The sequence below is a fragment of the Microcebus murinus genome, chromosome 15, assembly GCF_040939455.1.
Source record: "Microcebus murinus isolate Inina chromosome 15, M.murinus_Inina_mat1.0, whole genome shotgun sequence".
Lineage (NCBI taxonomy): Eukaryota > Metazoa > Chordata > Mammalia > Primates > Cheirogaleidae > Microcebus > Microcebus murinus.
In genome coordinates, this window is record NC_134118.1 from 43,424,706 (window position 1) to 43,437,492 (window position 12,787).

The 12,787-nt window shown below is 39.4% G+C and overlaps 1 long non-coding RNA gene across 1 annotated transcript; it reads right to left on the reverse strand.

The window, feature by feature from the left end:
- Window positions 1-287: 287 nt before the first annotated feature.
- On the reverse strand, window positions 288-7,160 carry LOC142876408 (uncharacterized). The gene is made up of 3 exons (XR_012923305.1): window positions 7,078-7,160; window positions 4,400-4,579; window positions 288-500 (listed from the first exon to the last, which is right to left on the reverse strand). It is a non-coding gene; the product is annotated as an uncharacterized LOC142876408 (long non-coding RNA).
- Between the last annotated feature and the right edge of the window lie 5,627 nt (window positions 7,161-12,787).

The window sequence follows — 12,787 nt, forward strand, 5'->3', positions numbered from 1 at the left end:
TGTAATTGTGGGAATTCAAGTGGGCCCAGTAAATTACACCCCCTTTCCCTGCCTCAGTTCTGAAGTTTTGGAACAGGAGCCAGTCAGTTGGAGATGAAATGCCAACTTTATATAAGAGCTAGATTACAGGACACAGCTTAGATATGCAGCCAGTGGGATTATTACCATTCAAGGCCCCCACCACTCTGCATCTAGGCTTGTGAAAATATACATCCACAAGACCTAGTATTGGTGTACTGGAATGTTCAAATACAGGAGAAAAGAAAGAAATTCCATGGTATGGACTGGACAGCCTTTTAATAGACTTGCCTTCCCAATTAAGAAATTCCAACTAATAGATGTCATACACCAATCAGAGTGAGAAACAGAGAAGGAGGAGAAGTGAGTAAGGGGTGGGACAAGAAGCCAGGAGTGTCGCTTTGTTGAATCGCATCCCTCTTCAGACGAACTTAATGACAACAAGGGATCCCAGGCTGGTCCCAGTCACCTAGAGCTTGAACCTGAAACAAGAAGCTTGAGTTAGAAAGAAAGTGACAAATTAGAATTAACGGATCAACACTTAAGTGGACATATAGGAATAACATTTATTGGTTGTTGGGCGGGTAGGAGGGGGGAGGTGGGCATGGGCAATATAGATAACATTTGTACCCCCATAATATGCTGAAATAAAATAATAATAATAATAATAAAGAAAGAAAGAAAAGATTACATATAGAGCCTAGCAAGCCCTCTAAAGGAAGTATCAATACAATGCACACAATTGCACACACAGAAACACACAAATGATGATCAGGAGCCTTCTGGGGAATCGATATTTCACCCCCTACCAAGTGGCTAACCACTGAGACGAGTGTCGGGGCTTTGCTTCCTTCATGACATTGAACGTTGCCTACACACAATACCAATACTTCTCAGAACTTCAAAGCACATCAGTCTGAAAGAACTATGTTTGTAAAACTCTTCTTTCAGGTAATCAGTTTTGATATTTCACAATAGACACTGATTTAATCTTCACTAAACCTTTATTTATCATAATAAGAACTTTTTTTGTTGTTTTTTGAGACAGGATCTTTCTCTGTCTTCTGGAGCTAGAGTGCAGTGGCATCATCACAGTTCACTGCAGCTTCAAGCTCCTAGGTTTCAGTGATCCTCCTCCCTCAGCCTCCCAAGTAGCTGGAACTACAGGTGCATGCCACCACACTCTCCTGCCTATCTTTTTTATTTTTTGTAAAGACAGTGTCTTGCTCTTGCTCAGGCTGGTCTTGAACTCCTGGCCTCAAGCAATCCTCCCACCTCAGCCTCCCAAAAAGCTAGAATTACAGGCATAAGCCCCTGTGTCCAGCCTAAGAACTTTTTTAACAAAAATTTTTTGTTAAAAGTTTTTTTTTTAAAGAAGTTAAGTCTTTTGTCACATTCTGGAAACCACATAGCATTTCTTGCAACCAATGCAATATAAAGTTATCATAGAAAGGGGCTGGGACAGATGTATGGGAAATAACAACAGATAACTGAAATAAAGAAAACCATGGGGAAAAAATTTACTTTTTACATTTTATTATTAACAGTAAAACCTGTGGTGATTGAAGACAGTCTGTTGCTTTATTCATACAAGGAAACACAAAACAAGCAAAATATTTCTTCCTGTAGAATTTATCGTGTTGTTCCTTAAACTTCGTGGGCCAAATTCCAACTGCAAAGAATACCTACTAATTATTAACACTTTTGAGGCAAACACATATTCAAGCCCTCAAAATTACTAATAACAAAATTTTAGAGTATGCTTAATGATATTACCTTTCCTTTTTCTGGCTACATTACAGGACAACCTAGTAGAATGTGAATATTATTTTAGTTAAATGACTACAAGAAACACACACACTTGGATGTCTAATTACAATTAAGGAAAAATGTCAATACAAACCTCCAAACCAGTAAAAATTGTGATTACTGTTGAGAATCTGGTCCTGGAACTTTTTCCTGACTTTTGAATTTCAAAACTCAGAAATATAATCCATGTATTTTGAGTTTGCCATAGTTCATTGATGAAAGAAAAGATTTTATAAATCTGTGTTTATTAATCACATTGCATTTAAACAAAAACTTTCCACATGCATAAACATCAATACAGTTGTTTTTTTGCTGATGGTGGTTGATGTGTGCTACTTTCACTATCCTTTTTTTTTTTATTTGTAAAAAATGTCTTTCCCTGAGAGCTGTTTTCTAGTGGGTATCAGACAAAAAAAAGCAATGCCTGTTGGAGTTTTACAATTTTTATATAGTCTAATTAATAATTAAGAGTCAATGATGATGGGACAAAAGGTTCTACTTAAACCATTTTGAAGAATACTTTGTGTATAAACTGAGTAATTCTTTCTGAGCACTTTCTCTGACTGTTTGCACTCAAGTCCAATGCAAGGTCCCATGCAGAGTGTTGAGTATCTGAGAGCAAACTGATGGCCTGGTTCTGTTCTTTGTGGCTAGCATGCCCTGCGATGATCACATTACATACGTAATGGTGCTCTGCATGGAGTGAGCTCATAATTTCTGCTTTCTGAAGATTGAATTATTCTGCATTTTCTCAGCATGCATGTACAAAATTTCAATCTGAGCTCTATAAATGAGATATTTTAGACTTTGTGCTTGTTTCAAATCAATCAGAAATTCTGGTAAACCCTACATTTGGCTCAATTCTGAAGGAAATCTGAATACTCTTTTGAGTATAGCCCCTGACTTAAAAAAAAAATCTACAACCCAATTTGGTAGAAGAGACGCATTCATAAATGAAGCAGAGAGCAATAGAATTGCTAATGTTCTACACATTTTACTGAAATGATATTATTAATTGCTTAAATTTACTGAACGGCTTTTATACACTGGGCTTTGTACTGAGCATGCTACAAACAGCATCTCATTTATTCTGCATCCCGACCCTCTGAGATAGCTTTTGTTATTAGTCCCATTTTATAGGTGAGCAACCAAGACTTACAGAAACAAATCTGCCTGGTGTCACTTAGCTAGTATCACAAAGCAAAGGCCAGAATGCAGGCCTCTTTGACACCCACCCCTGCCCACACTCCCTGCTACGGGGGAATAGGGCCTTGCAGGAGAAAAACAGAAGGTTCTGGAGTAAGCAAAACCTAAAGAGACTTCACTTCCAGGACTCAGGCTGAAACCCAGCCTTTGGCTGTGGAGATGAGACCAGGGCCAGGCCAGTGTGAATGGAAGAGCAGGTCTGAGCTGTTTAGGGTTAAAAAATAAATATTTAAGTCCTGAGGAGGTAATACTAAGCCTGGCAGAGAGGTAAGTTGACCCCTAATTGTGTAGAAGAGGGAGACAGGCCAGGAGCAGGCAGGGCCCGACACACTGAGCCTGTCTTCTCAGGATCCTAGAATAGCAAACGGGCTGGAGCTGTCATGATTAGCATCTCCTCAAGAACCTAACAGGCTGAGTGTTCACTCGATGAATGAAATGGAGGATTTCTGTTTATTAGGAATGAATTAGGACATCCGTTGTCCTGATCCTGGGTGATGACCATTTGAGTTCATGGCTGTATCTCTCTGAACTCTGCAGTAGGTATAAAATTTATTCTACATGAAAAAAAATGAATTGAATGGTTTTCATATATGGTATGAGCTCCTGAATATAACTGAAGTCTTCTCGGGACAGGTGATGGGCTTTTTGAGAACCATCTTTACAAACTGCTCTAGAGGAAATTATCCTAGGGAATCCTAGGTCTGTGAGCCAGTTTCCTCTTTCTATATCATCATCGACCTGAGCACTTCAACACTGCATGTTACCCTGCAGGAGAACACTTCCAATGGCCAAAGGACTGAATGCCTTCTGTGTATGATTTCCCTTCTTATCTCTGAGCTTTCCTTTAGAAAGCTACAGCTGTCTTTGCAAAGTAATACTTCCATCTCTCTGAGGCTTTCACTTATTATGTAATGAAAAATTAGTAAGACCATTTGGACTAATGTATCTAATCCACTAATCCAGATGATATTCCTTTGACATGTTTGGGATTTAAGAAGCTATTTGTTCATCACAAAGGATTATTCCTTATGTCCTATGCTTGCTCATACACAGTGCTTCAGAGATGCCCTGACAGGTGGGGTTCATGGGTTAAGCCTACCTGAGTGCTAGGAATACCTGGTGAGAGCTCCAGAGTCGTAGGTGCTTGTCTGTGGGTGGCACTGAAAGAGGGAGCCCTTTCATTAGACACAGCCAGGTTTGCTGCTACCTTCTGGAAAGCACTAGAGGAGAAAGAAAGAGATCTGGCCTAGGAGTCAAGGGGCTAGCAGGCTTTCGCAGCCTATGGACTCAACATTTAACTGGAGACAAGTGGCTTACTTGTACGCAAATTCCTCAACCCTGAAATCCGATGAAAATAATAACTAACCTGTTTTAGTGCCTTAGGCATTCCATCTGATAGGTTAGTCTCTTTCTGGCCTGGAGAAGCGAAGTGACTTGTCCAAGGTGAAGAGTTCCTCAACGCCCAGGTAGGGGAGGCTCCCAGGATTCCTGCCTTGCAGCACGGTGCTCTATTTACTGTATTGTCACCATGGCTCTGGCGCCAGCCCTGGTTGGAGGAAAAAGTTTGAAGCAGTTTAAGTTTACTTTTGCTGAGTTTTCAACTCAGCATTTTATGAAGTTATAGACCAATGTTTCTTTTTAAGGCAAATGTCATAAATATATAAATAAGCTTCTTCAGGCTTGCAAGTAAGTTTTGTAAACTTGAATTTCATCCTTGTTTAGAGGCTGACTCAGGCTGGATTTTGTTCAAACTCCTGTTCTAGCTCAAAAGAAAAACAGCTCCCAAACATTAGCCTCTGAACACTTGTGCTCACACTGGCCAGTGGGTACTGGGATTTCAACGGTCCATTCAGCTCTGAGGCAGAGAACAGTACCCGAGATATACAAAATCTCACAGTAAGTTCTCAAAGACCATTTGTCCATTTGTTTGTCAGTCTCTGTAAGTCCCAATTGTCTAAGAAGGATTTAATCATCTACTCATCTGTATATTTCTACCAAATAGAAGTGTGAACCTGTCTTTAAAACCAAGTACACTTTTCTCTTCTTTGCTGATAATAAAATATCTATCAGGCATTGTTTTTAAGAGTCTAGTTTTGTCTACATGGACAATTTGTTTGAGAAATTGTCTCTTCTTGCTAATCTTCACAAGGGTGTGAGACAACTCCTTGGGCACTTTGATGTCTACATTGGTAGCCTTGTCCCTTACCTTTGTGTTGTATAGAATTCAATCAGCAGCAGTCCTAACATGCTTAGTCTTTCAATCCTTGGACCAATGTCTACTCATCTTTTGAATTAATATTAGACTCATAGTCATTTCCCTTTATCCTGATCCTTCGGCTACACATTTCAAATTTTCCATTTTTTCTCTGTAGTAGATATGATTGCACCTACTTCCTACTTTTCTCTCCATTATAGAATCCTGCCTTCAGGTGTTCACTCCACTGTCACACAGCCAATTGTCTCCCAAGAAGCTAATACCTTGGCTGGATGCAGTGGCTCATGCCTGCAATCTTAGCACTCTGAGAGGCCAAGGAGGGAGGATCATTTGAGAGGTCAGGAGTTCAAGACCAGCCTTAGCAAGGGCAAGACCCCATCTCTATTAAACTAGAAAGAAATTAGCTGGACAATTAAAATATATAGAACATTCTACCATAAACCCTAGTACCACTGAACTTCTCTCTACTTCCACACAGGCTATATTCTTTCTGATTTCTAGGCATTTTCTGTGCTGTTTCCCCTCTCTAGAATGTCCTTCCTTCTTTCCCACAACTACACTGTGTGCTCCTGTATCTCCTAACAACTCATATTCATCTATCAAGACCCAACACCAAAATTACCTTATTTGTGCAAGTTTTACTGTTATGCACAGGCAAAGTAGAGTTCACTAGTCCTTTTTTTAATGCCTTGATAGAATATTATTTTACTATTTCACTTCTAACCTATCTCATAGACTGTTGTAATTATTTATTTATATGTCTCTCCCTCTTATCATTCTGAGCTCCTTAAGGACAATGCATTTATCAAGGTTGGTGCTGTGATTGTTAAAATCCTGGCTGTCAATGAATCATGACTGACTCTGTATCCATGCTCTTATGTAGTCCCCTCTCACATTAGCTCAAAGGTTGGCTATATGATCTCCTTTGGAACCAGAACACTGGCAAATGTAATGCATGCAAAAGCTTTAAAAACACTTATGAATTGGACCTTGTCCTTCCTCTTGAAGAAGTCTAGGCTAGCATGCTGGAGACACGTGGCTGAGCAAACAGCCCATCTGGGACCAGACAGCTACCATACGACTTGCCAACCAGCCCTAAACCCATGAGTGAGCCTTGTGAATGCCTTGAGGAAAGCAGATGAGCCATTCCAGCTGAGCCCTGTCCAGATTACTAACACATAGAATAGTTTTATTCTCAAGCCTCTAAGTTTAGTGTTGTTCATTACATAGGAAGACTGATACAGTTGGCTAACTGCTCTAACAACTGCTCCATCAATTAGAGCATCTTTGTGGCTTAACACTAGGAAATTTATTTCTTGTTAAGTCACAGGCCAATGTAAGTTGGCGGTGGTGGGAAAAATCTGCTCTACAAAACCATTCAGGCTCCCCTCTTTTCTAGGTCCCTGGAGTCCAATTCACTTATGTAGCAGATAGGGAACAGAAAGAGAATCATACATGGGATATATTTGTAGGGCTGGTCTAAAGGAGGTATGTGACACTTCTACTTTCACTCTGCCAGCCAGAACAGTAAAGGAGACTGGGAAATGCAGTCCAGCTGTGTGCCCTGAACAAAGAGAACACATATTGGTAAGGACTGATGGTCACTGCCACAGGAAGAAATGTTTCATTCCACTGTGTGTTCCCCAGTGCCTAGCCTGGCTTACAGTAAACACTTAATAAATGCTTACGGAATGAATGAATGAAATAATCAGTGATGCTGTGGCTTCTTATTTAAGATTAGGTTTGAGAATTAAGCACAAAGAAGATTTTCCTCACTCAGGCTCATCTCCGAAATCTTTAAAGCACTAATTTTATGATAGAATACTCACCAATTTAAAAACCAAGGCAAGAAGTAGATGTTGATGTTTTGTTGTGGCTAGTTTCTTAATACTGAGATAATGATATAATAGCTTTTTCTTGTCCTGAAATGTGTAAGAATATAAAATTTAAAAGGACAAATTTAAAGTATATTCAAAGTTAAGTCTCTGATTCCCCAAGTCTTTATGCATGTGTGTACATATATATAAAATATGTATTTATATATATATAAGTATACTATTTGACCAAGTTCCCAGTAACTTAAGCACTTTTACAAGAAATATGTTATAAATAATATAGTTAGAAAGTTTATACAATATAATTTGCACTGTAATGTATGATATATAAGTACACTTATACTAAATTGAAAAGCCAAAAAAGTCTTTATTCTGTTATTAATCATTTAAATTTTTTTGGCTTTAGTTCCCTTTATTCTCTATTAGCTAGAAAATTCTAGAATTCTTTAATTGTCTATCATAACATAGATAATAGACATATCCTTCATTTTTCTCTACCCACTAGTCAATCAAATAAATATAGATGAAGCCTCCTTAATCAAACTTCAAAGAATGGTTCCTTTTCATTTGATTCAACCTGAGAAGTGGGAAAGTGAATAAACAGAGTGTAAGGTATAGTCTGTGGGCACCAAGCATTCAGGCAGAGAAGATTCAATGGCTCCTGACAGCAGTTAATGAACAAATAGGGCAGCTACCCACCAGAGGGTCAAACATGAGAAAACAACCGAAAGCCTTCCTTTGCTTCCTAGTATCTTCACTATTTGACAATTATAATTTATTAATATGTTTTAAGGGAGGGTCTCTCCAAGCAGTTTATTGTGAAATGCACACAAAAGGGATTGAGTTACTTATTATCATGTTGGCCTGACAGGGTATTTTTAGATTATCGAGTCCATTAGCAGGGACTTTAGAAAAAGGGATAACCAATAAGAATGTCTGGATGAGGAAGAGGGAAAAGGCAAGGTGTGTAATGGGACGGTGCATTGCAAGTCGTGGCCATGAAGGGCCACCAGAGAGATGGAGGAAGACCCTGGGCACCACAAGGATGGTACTGGGACCCCCATGCTCCTGGCCATGCCATCCTCCAGAGAAAATGAAACAGAGAACCACAAAGGCAAGTAGAAAAACCCCAGAGATCACAAGCTAATGGGCAAGTGGAAGGCAGAACGTGGAGATGGTGCTGTTGGTTGGTTTCTACTTCTGCGGAATAGAAACAAGAAAGGAAATAAAAGAATGGGACAAAGTAGGAGTGGGTTGGTTAGACTTATTCATAGACACACTTGTCCTTTGGTTCAGCATCTACATATGTTTTCCCCCTAATATTGCCCTTAAACTTTTTTAGGGTGTACTTTCTCAACTTAATTTTAGACCATACCTATGATATTAATTTATCAATTCAGTGGAGGGAAAGTAACCCAGTTAAATCAAGGAAAAGAATTATTTGCAGCATGTATATGTGGTTTGTATAAAGTTTTGACCCTTGATTGTCTACATTGATGTTGTTAAAAACAGTGATGATCTACTCCCAGAAACATTTGATATTAGGAGCTATTTTGATGATTGTGGTATCACACTGAAGTTAGGGGTATAGCCCATCTCTCATTTCTTCACTATTCAATTAACTTTCGAAAGAACTCTACAGAATAGATTAACAGTACATTGTTCTTTTGTAATTCTCTGGTTACTCTACCAGGGTCGGGTAAATTTGAAGAGAAATGCAAACCAGCTTGAGGCAGCACTGCCCAATTTGATCAAAACTAAATGCAACCATCGTGGGTTCGAGTTTGGTGGTCCAAAACATTGGAATGTTTCAAAGACATCTAAAATGCAGTGCTAGTGTTGTTTTATTTGGTTTGGGGTTTGCTATCCTTTTATGTTAAACAGGAGTTTGGAAAAATTGCACAAAAGACTCACTGCCTATTTTCATGGATGCTTACATATTAAGTAGCCAATGTCACTGATAAATGAAAGTATCAAATGCCCATAAGCAAAGTCTTCACTCACCTACCTCATGAACTTAGGGGAAGCTGAGGATGAATCACATCTGATCTTTATTTACTATCCTACCTAGCAACAGCAATTCTCTCTGAGAAACTAGATTCTAAGCCTTAGAACTGCACATGTGCACCTGTATCCTCCTGCAATATTTCATGTAACGTCTGTGTCAAGTCCTTTTGGCATCGAGATAACTTTCTTTGATGGACCAGGAGTTGAATTTAACAGCATCCACAACTTCTTAAAGAAGATATAGGAATTATATGCTGTCTTTGAACCCTGGAGAAATTTAGTTCAGAATCCAGACTGCATATTATATATTTGTGATTCACCAAAATATATTCTTCTAATAAATTATTTTTAAATATTTTGTTTAGCCCATATAGCAAAATGCAGTCTTATCAGTGGAGACAGACTGCAAACTGCCTGAGCCCGTTAGAAACGTTTCATTAATAACATGTGTTTACCATTGAGAAAAGTAGGCTTCGTGTGCTAAGATTTTGTTTGTCAGTCATTCATTGGAACCCCACTGTTAATAGCATACAATGGTTTGTGGTTATGCCACAATTTAACCCAGGTTTAAAAATACAAACTAGAGCCCTGGTGGTCTAGAAAGAACAGGGAGTCAGGGAAGGCATTGGCTCAACCTGCTCTGTGGGCTGGTGGCTTGGAATGCTTTACAAACTAATCAAATTTATTGACTATGATCCCGAGGAAAAAAAAAAACTCACATGCTAGGGTGTGCATCCTGGTTTGACTGCAGTTTGGAGAGGTTCTGAATGTCTAAAGGGGGAAACAAGGCAACTATTTGGCATTCCTTTCCCCAAAGACAAATTAGAAACAGATATCACAGAATATGAGATTTTTTTTTCAGCAGCCTAATAAGGAAAAAAGATTTTCCTCTATAGTTTTAATTCTACTGTATGTTAAGGATAGGTAAACAGAATTAACATTGCACTGGGCTGAATAGGCAGTGAAAATTCTACTAATTAAGTAGTTTGAGCAGCAAATGTTCTTAATGTAGCAGATGAAAAAGAACCAATTTTGCATGTAATATCAGTTTGCCTTTATAGGGCAATCTGAAGGGTAGTTAGCTATATATGCACTGATAGCATGGATATATAACTCAAGGGGAAAAGTTTACATTTTGCTACAGATCTGTGTGTACAATGTTCATTTAAAATATAATAAAACATAGCATCTACAATAATGGATAGAAAATGCCCTTTGTGTTTAGTAAGAACCTCGTTGTGCAGAAGCAAAATGAACCACAAATAGTTACTATATAATTTGTTTATGAAATCTCATAGTCATGGAAATAACACCATGATCCTAAACATTTGTGAAATGGTATATCACATGTGCTTGAAACCAATTTTCCAGTTGCTTACAATTTATGCCTTAAAAATATTTGTATTTTAAAATAAAACAGATCGCATTTAGAGAAAATTTAACCCATAAAAAATTATGTTAGGCAGACATGAAGTTATCTCTTTATACATTCCTGGAGGGAGATTTGGCACTTTAAAACTTTTTAATGGCTGGAGTTTATTTTTCTTTCTTCTTATCACTTATTATTTAAGAAAAAGAATATATTCGGAGAGAAAACTTTACCACTAAAAAGCCTTTTTCTAAGTTCTGAATGCTTAGAAAATGAAGGATCGTAAGAGACATTTGTCAAACTCATATCTTACATTTTCAGAAGTTAAAGTTGACATTTACTTAGTCCACAAGTATAAACTGTGCATATACTAAATGTGCAGTAATATGCCGGGAACAACAAAGGCCATAAAGATTAAAACGGGATCTACCTTTGAGGCACTTACAATTTAGCAAAGTACACAAACACCTAATGGTTTTTAAACAAATTCTTCAATGTCTGACAAAGTAACATTTCCATCTCTTATTTTTTCTCATAAATGATCTATTCTTGGAAGTATTTCCTGTGGTACTTTGTTTTCCAGTAGGACTTCGCATATAACGATGTTTTTCTGTAATTAGCAATGATGAGAACATAAAAAGGGCACAAACAGCATTTGGGGTAATTGGATCTTTCTCCAGGAAATAGGGAAGGGAGGCGGTACGCCTAGGTGATGAACTTGGACTCCTGCTGGCACCAAGCAGCTGAATGATCCTTCATACCTAGGCTGGAGGAAAGACTTCTGGAAACTGTGTCCTCTGCTTCAACTCTGACCAGACCATGATATAGTCAGCTTTCATCTTAACTTCTAGCGAGTCTACCATAAAACAGCATTTTAAGGTTGTGAAATGCCTAATAATATAACAAGAATTTATTTTGTCTTATGAGGAAAATAATTATTTCACCAGATCACTTCAGAGCCAAGATTTTTAAAAAATGTTCCTTATTTACAAGATTTCACACAGTAAATTCCATTTGCCAGGGAGTGTGTCCATTCATTCACATTGTTACACAAAGAGCTGTAATCCACTGGGTTTTTTTTCAATATAAATTTTATGCTGTATTCTTCATTCTAGTATTAAATTCTAGATGTTAAAACAATACTATCTCGAGTCCTGATTTTCTTTAAATAAAAATATCACTGATTATAAAGTCTTAACAACTTAGGGCCTGAAAAGATTCTTAAAATAGTACCTTTCACTGCCATCCTCTCTGTGCTGTTGGAAACTGAAAATTGATGTTCTGATTTATTATTTTCAGAACACTGACAGTTTTTTGAAGGAGTCTATGGGTAGTGTCAACTTGACAGTGAGTGCTATACAGTGCCCCCACTGTTCTAACCACCTTTGCTAAGATGTTCACATTGTTTAAATCTTCAGATTGGAATCCTTTGGTGCTAGCACAATTTCAAAAATTAAACCCCATCATTCACATGATGCCCTGGGGGTAACTATTGCTTTTCCAAAATTATGATTAGAACAAGAAAGTTTAAAAAGGATATTAAGTGGTTTCTAGGGTTTGATACACAACTCAATAATGCTGGGAGTCCCAATCCTTTGGGCAGGTAACACACACTGCATCCTCCACCACCACCACCACTGGGCAGAGCAGGAGACTAAGGGCCTGGCACCTGCTGCTATGGCCTGGGTAATCCTGCGCAACCATACTTCCTGCAGGACCCCAGTGGAGCATGTGCCCATAGCCCTCCGTGCCCACTGCCCACTGTGAGGGCAGCTGGACAGCTGCCACCACCACCACTGCCTGAAAGGCCCCAAGCGGGATGAAAGGCAGCACAGCCATGGCTTCTGGATATGGGTAGTCTGCATGCCACCGATCCACAGAGTCCTGCATAGGCACCCTGGGCGCTGTGCCCTGCCTTGCCCTTACACCCCAGCCAGTGGCCACCCTGGCCCACAGGTGTGACCCTATACCCTGCAGACCTGCTCTATAGGCACCCTGCCCCATGTCTTCTCTATGTTCAGGGGTCCTGCTCCACCCCATGCATGACCTGTGACCTGCCAGCCTGCTGTGCACTGGGGGCCACTCTGCCCTGTGCCACATGAGCCTGTGAGCCACCACACCCCGAGCACCTTCAGCACCCTGTGCCTGTACCCTATGTAGACCTTGCCCAGCCCAAGTGCCTGGCACTTCAGCTGCCCAGGCCTGCACATGTGTGCACTGTGCGCAGTGGACCTCCTCCATCCCCATGCATACTCCAGCAGCTGTCTTGCTGCTCCACCTCGTGTGTGCACCTGGCACCAGGTGCCAGCCCTGCCACAGCACCTGGTA